Genomic DNA, 23,570 nt, shown 5'->3' on the forward strand with positions numbered 1-23,570 from the left:
GCCTGTGCATGTCACTGTCCCTGTGACAGCACCACCATGCACCAGCAGGGATGCCCCATCCCAGGCCCATCCACAGGTAGAGGGGAGGCCCACGTCATCTGGCTCTCCACTACCATGACCATATGGGCTCCGTCCTGATTGGTGTCGCGTTGCGCACGCGTGACATTCGTGATGATGTGCGTGCTTCCTGGGGGGAGCACGCACACCATCACAAAGAGCTATGTGGCAACGTGGCACTGTTGGGAGGGGCCCTGGTCAGTGGGTTCCTACATGTGTCACGCACTCGGGCGGACCTCTCCTCCTCTGTGGAGACTATGCAAAAGTCGTTCTCCCTGCCCTCTTCCTGCCCAGATTCCACCAGGGCCCCCTGTGGACCTGGCCCGACCAACACAGCCAGCTTGGTGGAGATTGCATCCCTGCCACAGTCGGGGTCGGCGGTCCAGCAGGGGTGGACACCCCAACAACTGGAGACCAGCAGATGGAGGATGTGCAGGCATCATCGGACAGGGTACATGGACAGCAGGAGCAGCAGGCTCTAGGTGGGAGCGATGATGGCTTGGGGCCATCAACATCAGAGGGGCAGGCATCGGCCAGAGGGCAGGAGAACCCTGGAATGGGAGTGTCTTCCGTGTGGCTGCGGTTGGGCCATCGTATCGATGTGGAGCGGCGGCGGGCGGAAGAGGAGCGGCTCACCATGGTCAGGGCGGAGTTCTCCATGCATCGGGCATTGAGGCGGACTGAGTGCCTCTTGGCAACTCGCAGGGAGTTGGAACAGGCCATGAGTGCATCCCTGCGAGACCTCAGGGCCAGGACAGAGTCCCGCCTCCAGGAGATAGACATGGAGTTCGATGATGCCCTGGCCTGCAACATCACAGAGTGAGCTACAGGACTTGCCCGCCGCCATTGTATATAGTTAGTTAGTGATAGGTTTCCTTTCTTTTTTTATTATTTTGGCACGCTTGGACAACGTTTTTGTATATAGTTGTAAATTAGGTAGGGTTTTGTATATAGGTTTCATTTCATTTGTTGGGCTCATGGACCCTTGTTGCAATATTTGTAGATAGTTGGACAGTGGATTTTTTTCTTACATCATTTAACCTCACCATGGATCAATGGATTTTTTGGATTTGGGTTTCCTTTGGATTTACTTTGGTGGACAAGGATTTTGGACAAACTTTATTTTTGATTCATTTGGATTGTGTCATCATTATTTTTTTGTTTGTTTTGGACATGCCTTTTTTTCTTGTTTATGATTATTTACATACTTTGAATCATTTTTATTATTTGTGTGCACAATACATTTTGATTTCTTACTTCCATGTGTGGTATTTGCTCTTTGGTTTACTGCATGTCACAATGTGGGTTTGCACAATCACTCACACCCAGTGTGTGTGTGTGACACAGACATGTGTTGATGTGCATATTTGACTTTTGGTTAGTGACAAGTAATAGGCCTTTCAGTGTGGGGTGGATGGAAAATGTGATTGTGTCTAAAGACTGGGGTGGCGTGCAGTGGGATTTTGGTGGACATGAGGCCCATGAATGTGCATCTTCATAACATGGGTGGGGACCTGAGTTGGGGCCTGACCCTCAATGCTGGCTGGATGGGGGTGCTGGGGGACCTAAGTCGGGGCCTGACCCTCAATGCTGGGTGGATGGGGGTGCTGGGGGACATGAGTCAGGGCCTGACCCTCAATGCTGGGTGGATGGGGGTGCTTGGGGACATGAGTCAGGGCCTGCTGGCAGGTGCCCATCAATGCTGGGTGGATGTTGGTGCTGGGGACATAAGTCGGGGCATGACCCTCAATGCTGGGAGGATGGGGGTGCTTGGGGGCATGAGTCGGTGCCTGCTGGCAGGTGCCCGTCAATGCTGGGTGGATGGGGGTGCTGGGGGACATGAGTCGGGGCCTGCTGGCAGGTGCCCGTCAATGCTGGGTGGATGGGGGTGCTGGGGGACCTGAGTTGGGGCCTGACCCTCAATGCTGGATGGATGGGGGTGCTGGGGGACCTGAGTTGTGGCATGCTGGCAGTTGCCCGTCAATGCTGGGTGGATGGGGTGCTGGCTGACATGAGTCGGGCCTGACCCTCAATGCTGGGTGGATGGGGGTGCTTGGGACATGATTCAGGGCCTGCTGGCAGGTGCCCGGCAATGCTGGGTGGATGGGGGTGCTGGGGGACATGAGTCGGTGCCTGACCCTCAATGCTGGGTGAATGGGGGTGCTTGGGGACATGGTCGGGGCCTGCTGGCAGGTGACCGTCAATGCTGGGTGGATGGGGGTGCTGGGGGACATGAGTCGAGGCCTGACCCTCAATGCTGGGTGGATGGGGGTGCTGGGGGACATGAGTCAGGGCCTGACCCTCAATGCTGGGTGGATGAGGGTGCTGGGGGACATGAGTCGGGGCCTGCTGGAAGGTGCCTGTCAATGCTGGGTGGATGGGGGTGCTGGGGAACATGAGTCAGGGCCTGCTGGCAGGTGCCCGTCAATGCTGGGTGGATGGGGGTGCTGGGGGACATGTGTCAGTGCTCACTTGTGCGTGGTGACATATGGGTTGGGTGGGGGGCTTTGCCAGGGTGGATGGGCTGCCTGTGGGGCATGGCCAGGGGTGCAGTGTGTTCCCCTGTGTTGTGGTCTGCCTGCAGGCCCTGTGGAGGGGGGAGAGGGCAGCTCTGGGAGGACACACACTGCCAATTAGTTGGGTAACCCCCGAAATACACGTACCCCACTCGCACAGGGCAATTCGCGTGTGATTCTCCCCGCGCACCCCCGAAATACACGTACCCTGCTTGCACAAGGCCAATCGCATGTAAAACTTCCCACGCACCCCTGGAATACACGTACCCGGCTCGCAAAGGGCCAATCGCGTGTGATTCTCCCCGCACACCCCCGAATTACACGTACCCCGTTCGCACAGGGCAAATCGCGTGTAAAACTTCCCGTGCACCCCGGAAATACACGTACCCCGCTCGCACAGGGCCTATCGCATGTAAAACTCCACGCGCACCCCCAAAATACATGTACCCCGCTCGCACAGGGCCAATCGCGTGTCATTCTCCCCACGCACCCCTGGAATACACGTACCCGGCTCGCAAAGGGCCAATCGCGTGTGATTCTCCCCGCACACCCCCGAATTACACGTACCCCGCTCGCACAGGGCAAATCGCGTGTAAAACTTCCCGTGCACCCCGGAAATACACGTACCCCGCTCGCACAGGGCCTATCGCATGTAAAACTCCACGCGCACCCCCAAAATACATGTACCCCGCTCGCACAGGGCCAATCGCGTGTCATTCTCCCCGCGCACCCCCGAAATACACATACCCCGCTCGCACAGGACCAATCGCGTGCGATTCTCCCTGCGCTCCTCTGAAATACACGTACCCCGCTCTCACAGGGCCAATCGCGTGTGATTCTCCCCGCGCACCCCTGAAATACACATACCCCGCTAGCACAGGGCCAATCACGTGTAAAACTTCCTGTGCACCCCCAAAATACACGTACCCTGCTCGCACAGGGCCAATCGCGTGTGATTCTCCCCGCGCACCCCCGAAATACACGTACCCCACTCACACAGGGCCAATCGCATGTAAAACTTCCTGCGCACCCCCAAAATACACGTACCCCACTCGCACAGGGCCAATCGTGTGTGATTCTCCCCGTGCACCCCCGAAATACACGTACCCCGCCCGCACAGGGCAAATCGCGTGTAAAACTTCCCACGCACCCCGGAAATACACGCACCCCGCTCACACAGGGCCTATCGCGTGTAAAACTTCCCGCGCACCCCCGAAATACATGTACCCCGCTCGCACAGGGCCAATCGCGTGTGATTCTCCCCGCGCACCCCCAAAATACACGTACCCCGCTCACACAAGGCCAATCGCGTGTAAAACTTCCCACGCACCCCCAAAATACACGTACTCCACCCGCACAGAACCAATCGCGTGTGATTCTCCCCACGCTCCACTGAAATACATGTACCCCGCTCGCACAGGGCCAATCGCGTGTAAAACTTCCCACGCACCCCCGAAATACACGTACCCCGCTCGCACAGGGCCAATCACGTGTGATTCTCCCCACGCACCCCCGAAATACACGTACCCCGATAGCACAGGGCCAATCGCATGTAAAACTTCCCGCGCACCCCCGAAATACACGTACCCCGCTCGCACAGGGCCAATCGCGTATGATTCTCCCCGCGCACCCCCGAAATACACGTACCCCACTCGCACAGGGCCAATCGCATGTAAAACTTCCTGCGCACCCCCGAAATACACGTACCCGGCTCGCACAGGGCCAATCGCATGTAAAACTTCCCGCGCACCCCCGAAATACATGTACCTGCTCTCAGACAGGGCCAATCGCGTGTGATTCTCCCCGCACAGCGAGTTATGTGTATTTGGAGTGGTGCGCTGGGAGTTTTACAGGCGTATTCGTGGTTGGGGGGCTGTATGCTGGTCCACTGGCCTGTGCGCCATGTACGGGATTTGTGCGCTGTTCATGGCGCACAGGGAGGCGTAACTGGCACTGCTGCAGGGTCGCTGCGCCACTCTGCACCACGGCTGGTTATGGATTTTGAATCCATGAATACGATGTGCGTGGAAATGGATTTTGGCGCACGCGGCTGGCGAAGACTGCCGCATGAGCACACTGTGCGCCAGCCACGTGCGCCACTTGTGCACTGAATTCTATGAGTTACCCCCTAAGTATCAACTAAATCCATGCACATTTCATGGGAACCATAGCCCCGTCTACCCACCGAAAAAGATCTAACACTTGAGCGCATCACAGAGTGAAACATGAGTATGTTGGGAATTACATCCAGTATATAATACTGTGTTTGAAAAAAATGGGAATCACATACAACATAGAGCATAGACTACTGAGTGTTAAAAACATCGAGAAGAAAATGTGTATTGTTGTTTGTGTATAAATAATATTTTGTACATAGGTAGCACACCATCGTGTTCAGGGTTATAAGACAGTAATAATGTATGCACTGCTGAATGTTTCTATTGTCACTTAATAAAATTATCTGTTTTGATACATTTCTAGTACTTAGTGATAAAGAATAATCTGTTACTTCAAGTTAGGAAGAAATATTTTTCCACGGGTATAAGAGTATGAGTGTAAAGGGCCATTTAGCATATAATATTTATCAAATATGCATGCAATGTAAAGCACTGTTAACACTTCAATCACAGAGCCCACTACTGAAACCAGTTTTTCCAGGGATAGATAGTCACGTCCATACATGAGGCTCGCTTCACTGTGTAATAACTGGCCACGAACCATAATTTGCTTCTCATACCAACAATCACGTATTTACTGATACACTAAATATACTGTTACAGTACTAGACATCTCTGTCAAAGCAATTTTCTTACATTCTTAAGGAACAACTATCATGTAGCGTCCTTCTCCTACTATGTCGTATTTTACCATGCATGAACATATTACTGTCTGCCAACCTAGAGTGTTTGAGGGTCCTATTGAAGTTCTTAAAATCTACATTCATAAGCGGTCTCCATTTTACCTATGGCCCATGACATGAACGAGGTGAATTGTCCTGTAAAGCGAACCCTAATAAAGTGAAGCATGATATCAGTACCTAAAATATGTTGTTCTTCATGTGAGAAGCAGTGGGTAGGCTTTTGGATAACTGTAGGCATAGTCCAAAATGGCATGTATGCATTTATAGCTACTCATTTACTATCCGAATGGTCCTGGTATACCCATCGCTATACATTCAAATGGGCCACATATTACGGGGAAGGGCTGTAGCAGAACCTTTGGTATAGATATTTACAGTTGTTCCTTTTGGAAGTCTTGCAGGTTTGATTTTAGACATGATTTGGTCTAGTCGAGGTAATTGAGAATGTGATCCTGGGTTTTTTTATTTTCCAAAATGTTATGTTGTGAGGTGTGACGGGGGCAGACCATCTCAATGGAGTGAAATGGTTTGGAAGTAACTGCCCACAAAGTTATCTGTCTCCTGTGAGACTGGGTTTAACGCTTCAAAAGCATATTCTTTTGTTCTCTTAAGAGGAGCCCTTGTTCTTCAGGCCATCATTATGGGTGGTAAATAAACTATTGCTTTAATCAGAGATCTTCATATTGATCAGTCGTATTGTCAGGTGAAACAATCAATCATGTTCTTTCTTCATTTCCCTTGGATCCCATGTTATTGCCATGATCCCTCTGAGAGTATGTTGGTCTGGTGCCAGTGGAGCACAAACCCCATACCTCCTGCTCCACAGGGTACTATATAGTTTCTCAAATTAAGGCTATCTCCCCTATGGTCCTCTAAGGAACAATCTCCATAATGGAAGGAGAAGGACCAAAATGATACCCCAAAAATCTTTGTCTATAACTCCTGCCCCAACATTGATAATGTTATTCCAGTCAAGAACAGATGAGGGTGCTAGGCAAACATGTTATCCTTCCAAAGGGTTCTCTGAATATCCACTTGCATTGAACAACAGAACTGATGGGCAAAGCTATAGTCATTAAGGTTATATCAGCCCATCCGTGTTTCATTTCTTGGGGCTTGTGTAGGGAACACATGGTCATGATTTGAAATGTGTAACTTTTTTTTACACTTTGTTTTTATTGAACATTTAACACATACACAGATCATCAGGGAAACCCTGGTAACAACCATTTAGAACACAAAGTAAAAATGCTGATTTCTTTTTTAAACATCCCCACTGCATCCACTCCCCTTCCCCCACCTTATGACACTACCAAGCCCAACTAAAAAGTGGGTACATATAACAATGAGAAAAAAGAAAAAAAAAGAAACCATGAGGCAAGATAATCAATTACAACTGACGTGATGGGGTCGGCAATTACCGCCAAGCTGATTGCAGGATTCCAACTGTTGAAGAAGCACAGGGGCTTTTTCAGCGGCAGAGAAATAGAGCCTCAGTGCAGTACATTCCTCACTCAAGAGAACCACGGACCAGTCCAACAGGAAAGATTACATTTTGTTATTGGTAATTGCTGACAGTTTTTCATATGTAAAGATGGCCCATAACTACGCAAGCCACTCTGCATTGGATGGGTTAGAAGAGTGTTTCCACTTTTGGGCGAGGGCCAGTTTACTGGCACTCAACATTGCCTCCACCACCTTTGAAAAGGCACTCTGCTCAGAGTCTGGGATTGGTGTGCCCAGGAGGAGCTCCAGGGGGTGCAGGGAGGGTGCAGTGCCCACAATCTCCTTAATCTATGTCAAAGGTTCAGACCAGTCAGTAGGTCTGGACCAACGAACACTCCCACCACATGTGATATCAGGTTCCACGTTGTGCACGTTCCCTAGGTCAGAAAGGGGACATCCCCCCGAATATCCTAGAGAGCCTAGCAGGGGTAAATGCCAGGTGTGTAACATCTTAAAATTGTGCTCCATAGCTGCGGTGTATAGGGACCCTGAGAAGAGTTCTAAAAACCGTTCCCCATGTTGCCTGCCCGAGAACCATCCCCATCCTTTCCTCACAAAAGCGTTTGAAGGATTGTCTACCCTCTAAATTCACTGTGACTAGTACTCCATAGATCTTGGAGAGAGAGCCCTTCCTTGTAGTAGATTCCACCATGATTTTCTCAAAAGGCTTGAGAGGACGGGCCAAGCCAGCACACCACCTGGGGTGAGTAAAGATCCATGTAAGGCGCAAATATTCGAACACTGTGAGTGGGTTGTCCCCCAATGCTTCAGCCAATTCGTCATATTCAATTAAGGCATTCTGGCGGAACAGTTGAGCGGCTCTCTCCAGGCCCATATAAGACCAAGACTGGGTGTCCCGGAAGCCCTTAGTACTTAGTTTGAAGGGGGTGCACAGAGAGGTCAAGCGGGAGGGCCAGGAGCACAGAGTTCTATTTCCCCTGTCCAGGATTCCCACTGAACAGCCAGTGTCGGGTGTGTCTTGAGACAGTGGGGAGGGCCCACAAGAGGTCTCAGACTTTTTTGGGATGGGCTTGGTTGTCCTCGATATAGGTCCAATAAGTGCCCATGTAGTCTCTCATGTGCTCCAACATTACCCTGAGCTGGGCTGCCTTGTGGTATGGCCTAAAATCTGGAAGTCCAAAACCCCCATAGGATTTTGGTAAAGTCAAGGTCGAATGTTTAATTCTTATCTTTTTACCACCCCACATGAGGCGCTGGTTCGGGCCTGCAGTGTAGTAAAAAAGGCTTCAGGAATGACAATGGGGAGGGCAGAGAAAAGGTAAAGGAGACAGGGCAAAATATTAATTTTAACTGTGACCATGCGGCCAAACCAAGAGAGCGTTAGAGGAGCTCATCTCGGCCAGGGTCGGGGAGAAGTTCAATTCAAATAAAGCTCCCAGGTCTCTAGGGAGGGCTACCCCAAGTATGGGGTGGCCTTACGTTCATTTCTGATTTCCTTCATTTATTTGTTCCCCCTAATTTCATGGTCTCTATCCCCCATAGGCATTATGCATGACTTAGATAGGTTAATCTTAAGTCTGGAAAAAACTCCAAAGGTATGAATTAAAGCAAGAAGGTTTGAGAGAGACTTACGGAGGTTGGTCAAGTAAGCCAGGATGTCATTGGCGAAGAGCAATAGTTCAAAGTCATAGCCACCACAACGAACTCTGATGATTTTTAATGTCTAGCCTGATGGCAATGGCCAAGGGCTCCATTGCCAAGGCGTATAGGAGGGGAGATGTAGGACACCTCTGTTGGGTACCTCTGGAGAGGTATAGGGAAGCCGAAACAGCACCATTTACTGATACCCTTGCCGATGGCCCATTATACAATGTCGCAATCCACCCGCAGAACCTGTCTCCCAGGCCCATCTTTTGGAGGACCTTACCCATGTAAGGCTATTCGACCCGATTGAAGGACTTTTTTGAATCCAACAAGAGCAGATAAGCCTCAGAGTCATGTTCTGAAGATTCGTGCATGAGCTCCAGGGTCTTTCTCACAATATCAGTGCCTTGTCTGCCGGGGATGAAGCCGACCTGATCACCGTGCACCAGGGAGGGGAGATGTTCAGCTAGCCTATTGGCAAGGAGCGTAGCCAGGATATTGACATCCGTGTTTAGGAGGGAAATGGGGAAATAAAATGTGCATTGAGTAGGTCATTTACCCTCTTTAGCGATTACCACTATGAAAGCCGACATCATGGAATGGGAGAGCGATCCTGTTTCAAGGGCAGTGTTGAACATTTTGGACATAAACGGGGCGAAGGTGGAGTGGAATGCCTTGTAGAAGTGGACCATGACGCCATCATCCCCCGGGATGCTACCTCCTTTCAGGGTGCTTATGGTGTTGTAGGGGAGGATAGGTCAATAGGACCCCCCTCACATACATCTCCGACCCAGGTGGAGACTCATGACTCTTCGGCGGCCCCCTCGCCCTCAGGGCCCAGGAGGCGGGGGGGCTGCGGATCGACACATGAGGCTACACGACTACAGGATAAGACATAACATAGACTCCATTTTGTATTAAGACAACTCCATTTTGCATAAAAAGGCGCTAAAATGCAGTCCATGCAAAGTTGCTCACACACTTGCACACACAGAAAGATGCAGCCTGACCCCTGATTGACTGCGCTCACAGGAGCATACACTTCCCCCCAGCCTCCACCTCATGGTAGATCCGCTGAAGGCCTGTTCTCACGAGCAACCAGACACGAACAAACAACAAAATAAACACTGTATTACTTGGCCTTCTGCAGTACATCATTTGCCCCAGCCGGGACCAGGCTTGTTAGAAGATAACAGAAACCAGCCCAATCCTGCATGCCCTGACCCCGTACCAAGCCCTCTAAGTTGGACAGTTGGACTGTGTGGCGCCCCTCACCCCCACCAACCCCCGAGATACCTTGCATAACGAAATAAGCATTTGTGTAATATATGTCGTGTTGACTAACGTTTGCTGCTATTCTGGGGACATGTGATTTAAGAGTAAAATGTGATCACTCCTGTACATGATGTAACAAAGCACATTTGTAATGCACGATGATCAGCCGAGGCAGTAGAGCCAGACTGTACTGTGATGTAAATATGCAGTGCTCTTTCATACACACAACCCAACCTAATGCTACCTCATGTTCGTATGTCAACTACTGATGCAAAATACTGTGCTAAATGGTAAAACCCTCTTCAGCCTGTGCTCCCATATTAATGTAAACATATGTGTATAATACCAAAAGCTTCAAGTGTTGTCACCCACCTTTGCCATTAGAGCGGGAAGCTGCCGTGTGCAGGGAAACAGGCCCGAGCAGCAAAGTCGTCTCCCCCCTCTGCCCCCTCCCAGGCCCGCTAGGGATAGCTGGTGTTCGAACAGCACAGCCTCGCCTCCCCTACCAATCTTGCTGGACCCGCTTCAAGCATTCACCTCCCCCATGCCAAAAGGGCGCCACAGCCTGACTCTATGAATTACGAGCTACCTGGTCCTAAATCCCACCATCTCCCGGGCACCGGTTACATGCCCCCCACGGCCCATTTGTATCCCGTTCACCCCAAGTTAATGGCCCTCAAAGGGGGGCGCCCACCCTTGTACTAACAGATCATAATACTGTCCTTCATTATAACCACCAGGACAGGGCGATCGAATAACCCCTCTCCTCTGTACCCCAGACCCTGCACATGGACTCTTGGGACTACCATACCTGAACCCAAATGTCACTACAACAGATGGATAGGGATATCCCCTATCACATATCCATGCCCCTGTCTTCTCCTTGAGCTAAGGACAATGTGTCACAGGATGTATCAGATACCTGACATTGTATAATGTGACAAATGATTTCGAATGTTGTGGGATGTTTTTACCCATGCATCCAAGTCCTACCATAAAACTGTGCTGTACTGGCATGATAAACATCATGATGGCCAGAACTCCCCAGAGAGTGCACAGGGAAAACATGAAGAATAGGCTGCCACCCATTTTTGCCTATGTTGTGAGCACAGGAGGGCACTGCCTAAAACCACCATTGGGCTACACACACAGTAGCCTGAAACCATTGGGAATGGTAATGCTGATTGCCAAAAAACAACTCAGAACTGTGGGGAATTCATTTTCTTAATCCCAAAAATGGTTGCAATACCGATACTCACCACTATCAGAAAGCCAGTGTTTTAAAACCACCAGACTTTTGTGTAAAACTGAACAGAGGAACCCAAACCAGACCAAGGAAAGACTTGCTAAGAGGTGGATACAATGTAAAACTATATTCTGAAATGACTTGAAGGAAGTAATTATTTAATGTATAGGTAAAAATTGTAAGTTTGATTTAAACTGGGAACAAAAGTGACATTTAGCTAAATTCTGCCTGACAACTACCCCCGACAGGAGAAACCTGCTCAGCCACTCTTCCCAGGCCTGGCTGCATTCTGCTGCCCCCACAAAAAGGAGGTGACACCTCTCTGATTGAATTACCTGGGGACTGCAGGAAACTGAACAATGGACTCAGGCAAATGTTATATTGGGGGGGCCGTAAAGTGGCTTCCTCTTGGGAGAAGTGTGAGGAGAAGTGCCTCTGGGAGCCACCCGAGCTGGAGGTGGGGGCAGACAGAAGCTTCCCCCATGTGCTTTGGAACCTAAACCACACCCATCTGGGCCAGAGCATAATTTTAAAAAAGATGGATAATTCATAGTACGGACTTGTCAGAATTATATAAGTAATATCATTATTCTTGTGATTTTTCTGTGCATGTTGTAAGAGGTGTTAGGACCCTGTGGTGTATTCTGGGGTGTTGCTAGCGGAAAATAGGGTCTTACTCCAAATGTCTGCATGTTAAAAATCTGACACTTCATCAGTTAATGTCCATACTCCTTGCGCACATGGGTGTAATTTTTGGTAAATGTCCGATATTGGTAAACCAGTCAAAAAGCGCAAAATGTTGTCATTTTTTAATGCAAGCCCCCAGGAAGATCAGAGGCGGACAAGCAATGGACCATAAGGAATATATAATGTGTACATGTAATTTCAACAAATTGTGTATCTGGGAAATATATATTTGAATCAAATATAGATTTGTGGGCAAATTGACCAGGGGAGGATCCTCTGACCCATAAAGAGACACCTCATCATGATGACAATCCATTTCCTTCCCCCAATCATGGGAGAGGGGAGAATTGGGCCAATGACAAGTAGAGAGGGGCAGGCTTAGCTAGGCCCAGGCACACACCCATTTTCAAAACACATAAAAAGAGACTGCTGGGACATGTAGAGACATTCAATTCCATTTTCTGCGGGACGCTCTGCCGGGAGACTCCAGACTTCACATCCATCAATCTCCAAAGACCAGAACTTTACTTCAGAACTTAAAGCAAGGGCCTAAACCCACAAACTGAGAATTCTTCTCAGCAGGCCTCAGCATCCTTAAAATCATCTGCAAACTATTCCACAGCCGGGCGAGCTGTTTGAATTCTGTGCCAAGAACTTTTGCCGGAAGAGCAGAGCTGACCCAGACCGCTGTGAGCAGAACCAGAGATCTGGATCGCTGTGAGCAGAACCGGTGCCTGATTGACTTGCCGTGCAGACAGAACCGCCGCTGGACGTGTTGACCAGATCCGTGACGAGGCCTATTTCAAATTTATATTGTGAGTACCTAGCAGAACTGTGCAGAACCAATCTCTTAGTTAAAATAATCTAATCCAAACTATTTTAACCTAAGTAGAACTGCCTCCTAGTAATCCTGTCATCTGTCATTCTAAAGCTGCGAGCTGTCATCTGTCATTCTAAAGCTGCAAACTGTCACCTGTCATTTTGAGTTTTACTTTAAATCCGTAAATCTACCTTCATTAAATCGTCTGTATCTCCGGAACCCTTTGTCCTAGGAACGTGGTTTAACTTCCATTTTAATGCTGTAATTCTAGGCTTTCCCATTAACCTAGAACCAACCTCCTACTTCCTATACTTTTTCCGAAATGTACCACGATTTGCGATTTTGGCTCAATTTCTCCACTTGTCAAAATAGCAGCTCCATTCTTTCCTTTGTTAAAATCCGTTTGCAACATAGTAATAACTCATAGAGCATTGCTAAAGTGAGCCTGCACTAATACCAACAAGCATCTCTCACTCACCCTGAATCTCTAGAGGGAATTAAAATCTTGCTGGGGGGGAAATGAATTTCATATTGTATTTGATTGCATTCCTGAGAACTGTGTGCTCCTCTTTCCATCTCCTTCCATTTCTTACATTGCATAGGGGAGGGATGAATTGCCAGAGAAAACGTGATTACATTGTTGTTGGTTGAAATCATATCAAGTTTATTTGCTGTACTGCATTTTATTCCACCTTGCATTTCCTTGAAACCATAACGCATTTTCAGCTACCTCATCCTCTATACTACTCCTAAGTAATCAAGTGTACCACTGTAACATTACCCATTGTGGATCCACATCATATGTCTCAGTGTACTATCAGATAATAATTTATTATAAAAGTGTGATATATATCTATTGTTTAATTTTTCAAATAAACCTTTTAAATTTGCAAAACAGACCTACTTCTTGGCTCAGTGCGGTCAGGGGATTCTAAGAGAGGGGTGTTATATAACGGTTGTCATCCAGAGTACATGAACTGGACCTAAAAATACATCAATAAGGGTTTCCCTCAGCATCCCAGACTAGGCATTGACTTAGCTGTAGTGTTGAAGTGAAGCCACTTAACAATGTGTGGCCACAAGGGCAAGTGTTAGAGTAGCCACCAATCATCAATACAAGTTATGTCCGGCCGGCAGCTCCACCCCGAAGAGCCCAGCTGACCCTTCAACCCCGCATGGCACCGCACGGACATCCACCAATCATGGAACAGCAAAAGTGTACATTGTATACCGCCTAGCCTTCACCACCCAATCCCTAAGACTACGTGCCCCCTATAGCTTGTGTCATGCGTGACGTTAGTTCTGTAATAAGTAGGTCTGTCTTTGCTATTGTCAGACAGAGCGCTCTCAGAGTTTGCAGAGTCATTTGCATGCCCTATATTGATTAAATAAAACCCTTTTGATCTCACCCACACCTGGGAGTGTGCCCTTTATTGCCTCTCACTAAGGGGGGTGCGTTTTTGGGGGACGCTCACATTCAGTGTCTATTATCTCCTGAGGAGTAATGGGGAGTTCAAGGGGGTCGGCTTTCTCAGGGGGAGATGGGAAATGGGTAAGGAATCTAGAAAAAGGTCAACATCAGTTCCATCCCCAGAATACTCCGATGTGTATAGACGCTCATAGTACTGGCGGAACTGTTCCGCTATCGAGACATTACTGACTCATTTCTCTCCTTCAGGGGATCGTAGAGAGTCCTATCTACTATTATTTCTAATTTCCCTCAGCCTCCATGCAAGAATTTTATCCGCCTTCTCCCCCTTTTCCATGTACCTTTGTTTTAGGAAGAAATAACAATAGGGTCCATGGGTTCAAGCAATACAGTTGAACTAAAACTTAATTTAGAAGGTGGCTCCTTATCTTAGGAGGTCTTGTTTTCTAGCTTCCATTACACAAATGTGACTGATCCCAATTATTTCTAAAGGCATATAATACCCCTTTGTAGAGAAGACACTTTGAAAATCGAGTCTCTTCATTATTTGTGAGATAGGGAGTCCAGTTCCACAGCATGGAGCAGCTTAGGCAATGCATCGGTAATCACATCACTCTAGAAAAGTGCAACGTTTCAGGCAGTGAATATTTTATCAGTTTAATCTTGAATATAAGTCTCAGATGTTCCGCCTGCATCATTTCAGAAAAATATTATTTAACTAGTTTGCTCTGGGCTTTAAAACTCACTCTCCCAGCAGGAATTGTTTCTGGAAATACATACCTTATCAGCTCGCTACAGGAATTAAGTCTTTGTTTCCAACCATGCATCATTTCAAGCATTTAGTACATTATCAGTTAGCGTTGACCTTTCTAACTCAGTTTATGAGCAGGGGGGGGAATTCTGGGTAATCAATACTTCATCAGTTTGTTTTTTGCTACAGTCCTCAGTTTTTAAGTATGAACTTTTGAATTCATGAAGTTCTTTCTCTCACACAGTGTTTCTGCCATAGACTTACCGTTGTCTGCCAAGAGAATTCAGGGGTTTATATGGATCCTGATGTTAAGCTTTACTCCTTGGTCTTCTGGGATTCCCTCACAAACTCACAGATTTTTTTAGTACTACCTCTCTGGAACATAATAGATGTCTATGGGCTCATGGCCTCAACTTTGAACATCTACCCTGGCTCATATGCATCCATAAAGTAGTTTGCACATTTAGTTTGGGATACCCCTCCAGTTTGGTTCGGCAATTCTATAGCTGTCCATATTTATTTGGTCTGTCACCACTAAGTAGGAGATTTCCCCTCATCCTTCTCAGTACTGTTAGCCTATGCACTTAACCCCATTGAAGCTTTTACTTCACAAAGCTGTTATGAAATAGCAGCCAGCTGGGTAAATGAGGTTAGCCTCCCCTATTTCACCAGTACTGTTGCTATCTGCGCTCTGTCTCTCTCTGTCTCTCTCTGTCTCTCTCTGTCTCTCTCTCTCTCTCTCTCTCTCTCTCTCTCTCTCTCTCTCTGTCTCTCTTGTGCACTCTCTATGTGCACAATAGCTTCCATGCACCAGTTATATTATGATGCTACAATCCTCTCATAAGTGGATTACTCAGGTAGCTGCAGGGCTGCCTGCTGAATCAGATGATCATAAAGGATAGGAGTAACATCTAAGATGTATCCCACAGCAACATTCAGACAGATTTAGCATACAGGATAGCTGTGGTCAGAGGCCATAGTGAAACTCTTCTTCCTCTAAATTGATGCCTGAAAATGCATGTTTTATTTGCATAAATACATGCAGGGTGGTGTAAGAATAATACGAAAAACATGTGAAAGGGGTTACCCCTATGATTTACCTCTTAACAATTGAATGGATAGAGACATCTGTCATACCTTTTAAGGGGATGAAAAGTGTTGTCACATACAAATTGATGTTTCATTTGGCCCTATTACAGTGAATGTGGAGAATAAGAAGCTCTACAAGACCAGGCAATGATCTGGCCTTCGCTGCATCAAGTACGAAAAGGTCCTAATACAAGTATATATGTTCGATTTACATTGGACATTCATGTTAAAGTATTTGAAAGGATTCCAAGTTTCAAAAATACTGCATGATTATGACAGAGAGCTGGTTTAAACATTACTGCCAATGTTCTGTGTATGATTTTAGGAAAGATTGTGCAGTCTAGATACGTCGAGGTTTGTCTGCTGCCTTTTCCAAGTAAAATGTTGGTTGTGTTAGTGTATTGTTTCGCATATTTGGAAATTACAGCAGTGCATAATTCCATACACCACCAATATAACCTAGAGAGACAACATGCTTTAAAACATATTTTAAATGCTGGGTAAGGTACTATCACAGCTTTTGTGCAAATATGCAGGTATGCCATCTGGGCCTCAGGCTTTCTCAAAATGTCTTCACTGGTTCACTTTAATACATGAATCTACCATTACTTTCTCGTCTGGTGCAGCCGTCAGTACTGATCCAGTTTAAGGAGAACTAGGTCACATAAGTGATGCCCATTAGGGAAGAGTGATTTGGCTTCGTTTATGTGGATCATTACAATTACTGAAATCACTTTGCTATGCCCATTGTTGATGTCATCACTTCTCTAAAGTTTACCCAATCCTTCTGAACAAAAGAGTATATGTTCAATGAGTCCCCATGTTATTTGAGCTCAAAGCACTTTTCAATGCATGTAAAGCTACCTGTTATTTTTCTTAATTGTCCTTTGTCATTTTAGCTTATTTGTATCAATTCTTGCCGAACCTGATTAACAAAGGATCTACAAGGAATACATGGATCTATCTAGTCTTTGTAGGTCTTGTCTAGTTTTTCCTGCCAATAAATTCATGTTTCTGAATATATATACCATAATGGAAATAGATAAAACTCTGACAGTTGTATAAAGGCAATCTATTTAGACCAAAAAGAGGTATTTCTGGGCTGTTTTGCTTTGAAGGAGCACGGATATGATGTGAGTGGAACATTAGAGACTATGGAGGTCATTACGATCTTGGTGCTAAGTGCACCAACTTTACCACCATGGTGTAAACTCTGTTTACACCATGGTGGATGGCGGATTTACCGCCCCATTCCAAGGTGAGTGGGGCGGTAAATCCCCATTTCCCATTTTCCCTTTCCCATTCCCATTTTTGCCCCATAGGGCATAATGGGAGTGGGGAAGGCGCTAATTAAGCCGCCGTAAATTACGGCGGTGTAATTAGCACCATGGCGGGTTAGCGCCATGGATTTTAACGCCTGCTAAAAGCAGGCGTTAAAATCAGAATCAGGCGTTAAGGGTTAACGGTGGCGTTAACCCTTAACGCCTGAGTTGTAATGAGGGCCTATGTTTTAATATCAGTAGTATTCAAGTTCATAAAGATCAGTGTGTTATCCTTAACTTCAGCAGTATTCAAGATCATAAAGATCAGGGTGTTATCTTTAATATCAGCAGTATTCAAGATCATAAAGATCAGGGTGTTATCTTTAATATTAGCAGTTGCCGAACCTGATTACCAAAGGATCTACAAGGAATACATGGATCTATCTAGTCTTTGTAGGTCTTGTCTAGTTTTTCCTGCCAATAAATTCATGTTTCTGAATATATATACCATAATGGAAATAGATACCACTCTGACAGTTGTATAAAGGCAATCTATTTAGATCAAAAAGAGGTATTTCTGGGCTGTTTTGCTTTGAAGGAGCACTGATAGGATGTGAGTGGAACATTAGAGACTGTGTTTTAATATCAGTAGTATTCAAGTTCATAAAGATCAGTGTGTTATCCTTAACATCAGCAGTATTCAAGATCATAAAGATCAGGGTGTTATCTTTAATATCAGCAGTATTCAAGATCATAAAGATCAGGGTGTTATCTTTAATATTAGCAGTATTCAATGCCATACAGGTCAGGGTGTCATCTTTAATATTAGCAGTATTCACGGCCATAAAGATCAGGGTGGTATCTTTAATATCAGCAGTATTCAAGATCATAAAGATCAGGTTTTTATCTGAGATCCCTATTCACTCTATTTCAAATTAAATTAAAGGTTCCCTCTTTGGGAGTTTGGTGATTCAATTTCCCCAGAGCTGATAGTTAAGTCAATTTTAGCAAGTCTCTGAAAGGGGGCTCATAAATTAGTACACTCTGAGTAAATGCACTGCTTTTCCAGAGCTTGCCACTTCAATAAATGGAGACTCTCAAAACTGGGTGTCATCTGCAGCAAACCCGTATAATCTCTGGAACATAAGCTAATTACTTCCACATTAAATCACTGCCCTGACCCAACTGCCCTCTAGGTTGAATGTATTCCAAAATAGCATTCCCATTTAAATGGAATGCCACAGATTTGTGTTTAGCTAAGGATGGATGTACAGCTCAAAATTAGAATGTCAGTATATATGAGAGCTCATTGCCTGCATTGTTGGTTTTTACTGAATCAGCGTAATGTCATATTTGAGTTTCATTAGGTAATACACAATGTTCCTTCTCTATGCTGGGTGTCTAAGTAATTTAACTTTCAAAAGGTACAATGTCAATCCTTGCATTCTAGCCATTGTCATGCCATCACTGTTGTCACCCAGAGTATTGGACATAACCAAAACTAGGGTACTTACACCCCATGAACAGACATATATTGAGTAAGTGAAGATATGGAGACAGGGTAAATACATACTAAATTTCGGATGAAAGCACATAATGCTAGGAAAATATGAAGTCACAGATGCCATGACACCAGTGGACTATTTATACCGTGCCCAAGTAAATGCCTGGTGCACAGAGTTAGACTACACCTCGGAATCGCTTCACACGTTAGGCTTTTGCTCATCTTTGCATGTGATGTTTCTGTCTCCATGCACGCTTAGCAAAACTGCTGAACTTACCTTGATACGATATTCCCCCATTATGCGGACCACTGACCTTACTGTTAAGACATCAGGCAACCTAGTGGAGGAGGTGGGATGTCTACAGCATTCCTGCTCGGTCACTTTAATAATATGGGGGATAATTGTTGTGGGAAATGTTTCAATGCGACTATTTCCCTTCAAGCAGTGAGGTTGCCCGACAGAGGAAGCAACACCAACGGGAGTGCCTCAAGATGGCGCTGGCATACTCAAACGCGCAATCAGCATGAGAAGAGATAACAACCCAGGGGGTCTGATGCAACAAATGGTAATCCTGTGGGGATAGCAGCGGAGAGAGAAGGTTTAGAGGGTTTAGAGGGTTTGGTATGCGGCACATCCTTGCTCCCCGGAGATTTATCAGCCCCTGCAGCCTTAATAGGACTCCTTCTGGTGACACGACACACCCATATTGGATCATTGCCACCCCCTTACCCCTCTGATGACTCTGCATAGTCAGGTGGACTTCCACTGTTTTCACGTAGTGCACACAAAGGGAAAGAGGCTAGCATACAGACCTTCCTTACCACCCTGTCCAAACAACCGCACAACTAGGACAAGCAAGCAAGTCCAGACGGATCCATTGAGATGCCCTTAGCCCCTGGAACTATGCTCACTTCCGACTTCGGGATCGCTGCACTCCCTGAAACAGTACATGGCATCTCTATGGAAAGAAATGTTTGAATACATAGGGGAGACCAATAGAGAAATGCCTAGTCTGGGAGACCAAGTGGATCACAATGAGAGAAGCATTGCTCAGCTTGAAATTGATCTGCCCTCAATGGTTGGAAACTTCACAATTTTGAAGGAAACCACTGAGGTTCTCCAGCTGAAACGTGATAACTTATAAAATGGAGCTACGAGGGACAACCTCAGAATTAGAAACCTCAAGGAAGGAGCTGTAGGGGATCATATCAAAACCAGCATATCCCAAGTAAACCCATATTTCAAGATTAAGACTGATAGAGTACATAGGATTGGCCCTACCAGAATGGACGGAGAGCAACCTCCCAGGGATATAGTGGCCAAGATGCACAACTATAAGATCAAAGAACTGATATTGGGTGAAGCAAGGAAAAAGAACCAGATCCTCTGGGCAGCACAGTACAGACCTTTCGAGACGCAACTGATATTGTTTAAGAGACTACAGATGAGGCTGATCACCGAAGAGCTGTGGAAGAAGAGTATTAGATACAAGTGGATGTATCCTTTTGGCGTGCAGTTCAGACTTGTGGGAAGGGTACACACACTATTCTCTGCTGATGCTGGCTCTCAATTGCTGGGCCTTAATCTTCATAATGGTGCCCCAATACAGGACGATGTGACAAACAGAATCCCCCAGAAAGAACATAAATGTCTCCATGGCATACCAAATCCTCCGAAAACCTGAATAAAGAGATGGAAGGAAGATGGAGATGGATTGTCTTTATGTGAAGTGAAGAAACCTTACAACAATTGTGATTAGAGTGCCACTAGTGGAACATCTGAAACAGCTCTGTACCTCTTAGGCTGGTGCCACTGGTTATAAGCATTCTTTTGATGCAGGGGGATGGGGCATTTAGATACAACTACCCTCCCATAGAACAGATTGACACTGGTTGTCAGATATATGTTCCATACCAGCACTCAGCTCTTTATTGGTTAGGGATGTTGGGGAGGGGAAGCCTATATTCTGACATGGGGTTATTTGTGTACCCATCCAGGGAGGAAAATGACTGATAGATTTTAGTTTGATACCACCCCAGTACTCAGGGGTTACTATTCTTTTTTTGTTTTACGGAGAGGAAACACACCAGTGCAGGACAAATCTTACCTCATTCACGGCAACTTCTCTTATACACACATGCCTTTGATGTGAGTATGCTTCTTAGATACCTTTGTACATAAATGGCTATGACTGATATGCTTGGTTGTCTCAATATGTGAGACCTAAACACGCCTAATAAGAGGTCACAGGTCTTTAAGGAATGAAAATAAATGTGAGTTCAAATAGTAGACCATCTGGAAACCCACTTATTGCATTCCGATCACCAGCGATTGAGGGATAGAGCATTTCTCTTGCAATTCCACTCCACAGCTGACAGCAAGCGAACTGGGGTGACACTTCTATTTCATAAGGGAACATCCTTTAATCATTTGTCTAGTAAGACGGAATCGGCAGGAAGATATATAATAGTCAAAGGAGAACTTCAGGGTAAAAGAGTCATGGTTTCTTCCTTTTATGCACCAAAAACTCCTCAGGAACTATTCTTGCTCGCCTTCCTCAGGACCCTCAAATCTGTGTGTGAGGGTGTGAGGGTAAGACTCTTCTTATGGGGGATATGAATTTGGTGATGGCCAGTACTATAGATAGATCAACACATAGTACGTATTATGTAATTGGTATGGCCATAAATTGATAGAAATGCTCACTGATCGATGTGTGGTTCTCGCCACCCCTCACTGACAAGGCATTCTCCCAACAATCACACTTGTACAAATTGGCATCTAGAATAGATTATATTTGTGCCTCTGTATTCTTCTTTTCATCAGAAAACTGATCTGGAACCAATGTTGTTATCTGACCACAGTATGTTTCTAGCCATGTTTCATAATGTATCAAACCAAAGGAGGCCACACACTTGCTGAGTACCCACAGGCATCGTCAGAGACACAGCCTACCTAGAGGAACTCAAAAACACAGTTCGAGACTACATGTCCCTTAACCTCCCAGAAGATACACTGGTGGGTAATCATCGAGACTCTGTAAAAGTGGTGGCCATGGTAAGTATAATTGCAAGTGAGGTAGCAATGAAATGTATTAGAGGTCACACAGAGGTGCAACTCCTAGAAGAGGTATACCAGAAAAACCTGCCTAAACCTATATTTCGACAACTAGCAGCCATTAAGAACCAGCTTCATATGCCAAGAACACAGTGGTAAGAATGCACACTTTTACAATTAAAACAGGACTATTACGAATATGGCAATCGACCTAGTAAACCCCTTGTGAATCTCCTGAGAGTGCAAGCCATGAACTCTTTTACACATACAGTGTTCGACAGGCAGGGGGTGGAAAAAGGCGACGAAAAGAGAAAAACATACTTTTTCCATTAGTTCTATTTCAGTCTCTGCACAGCTATTCCAACTGATGATGCAAGCCAATTTGTTTATTAAGATAATATAGATCTCCCCAAACTGTCAATGAATGTTCGAGATCAGCTGGACTCCCCAATAACTCCACAAGAGCCATTCTACACGGCATTGAGCCAAATATTGTCCATTCCAATGGCGAACATTTTCAATGCCATTAGAAATGGTGGTAGACACCCTGACTCAATGAGGGAAGGTCAGGTTACCCTTATTTTGAAGCCAGGTAAGGATCGGATATTGTGTAAATCATAGCGACCAATTGCTTTACTCAACCTAGATCCTAACATTTTTACTAAAATTATCACAAATAGAATCAATGAATACATGCCTTTACTCGTAGACCCAGATCATTCTGGGTTTATATTGGGAAGAAATATGGCAGATAATATACAACGTGTGTTACATTTGGTTGAGGAAGCTAGCCGGAACCCGGCCCACTCTCTTCTTTTAGCTCTTGGTGACAAAAAGCATTTGATAGAGTGGACTGGAGGTTCCTGAAGGCCACCCTGCAGAAATTCAATTCTGGACCTAGAATGCTGGACATGATACTGGTGAATTACATACACCCAAGTACACACTTGATAATAAATGCTGATCTAACTTCCCCAATTGAACTGGCCAGCGGTACAAGGCACAAGCGTGCCCCTTGTATCCCATCTTAATTGTCCTTATTATGGAACCCCCTAGCTGCACGAATTACAGTTAATAGTGACGTTTCAGGAAACATGTTCTGGGGAACCGCTCATGAAATGAATATTTTCACAGATGACTTCATACTGTCCATAACAAATCATCAAGCATCCCTCAAGGCTGTAGAAAGAGAACTCAGAATCTACGTTTGGTTTACGGCCCAAATAGTCAAAGATGCAGTGACGGATCTAGTGCCTTTTATTTCTAAACTAACCAATGCATCATTCAAAACCAACACTGTCCCAGTGAACTTAAAAGAGCCTTGGGTTCTACCACTCCTCAAGAAACAGACTCTTGACCCAGCCATCCCTACTAACTACAGACGCATCACTACGGTACCCTTTCTCCTTAAATAATTGACAGAGTAGCTTACCTACAAATTCAAGACTACCTTGAAAATAACCACCTTCTAGGATCTTGCCAATCCGGATTCAGACCACAACATGGTACTGAAACGGCGTTAACTGACCTAAAGACCCAACTAGACGAGCTGAAGGACAAAGGCAAAACTGCCATGCTACGCCTTCGACTTGGTGGACCATGCAGTTTTATGCAAACATCTAGCGTCGGCGGCCCACTTCTCGAGTGCTGCAATAGCTTGGGTCCAGTCCTTCTTAGCAAACAGAACTATGAAAGTCTTCTCCCCATCGGCCTCAGCTGACCCGATTCAAATGACTTGCGGTGCCCCACAAGGATCTTGTGTCTCACCCACTATGTACAATATATTCACTAAGCCCCTATTCGATAAATTGGACAGACTGGTTGTCACCTACCCTAACTATGCAGATGACACCCAGATCCTCATTCCTCTTTCGGGCAATTTCGATAAGGATACGGCCTTGGTGA

The sequence above is a fragment of the Ambystoma mexicanum genome, chromosome 5p (assembly GCF_040938575.1).
Source record: "Ambystoma mexicanum isolate Mex_15411 chromosome 5p, UKY_AmexF1_1, whole genome shotgun sequence".
NCBI lineage: Eukaryota > Metazoa > Chordata > Amphibia > Caudata > Ambystomatidae > Ambystoma > Ambystoma mexicanum.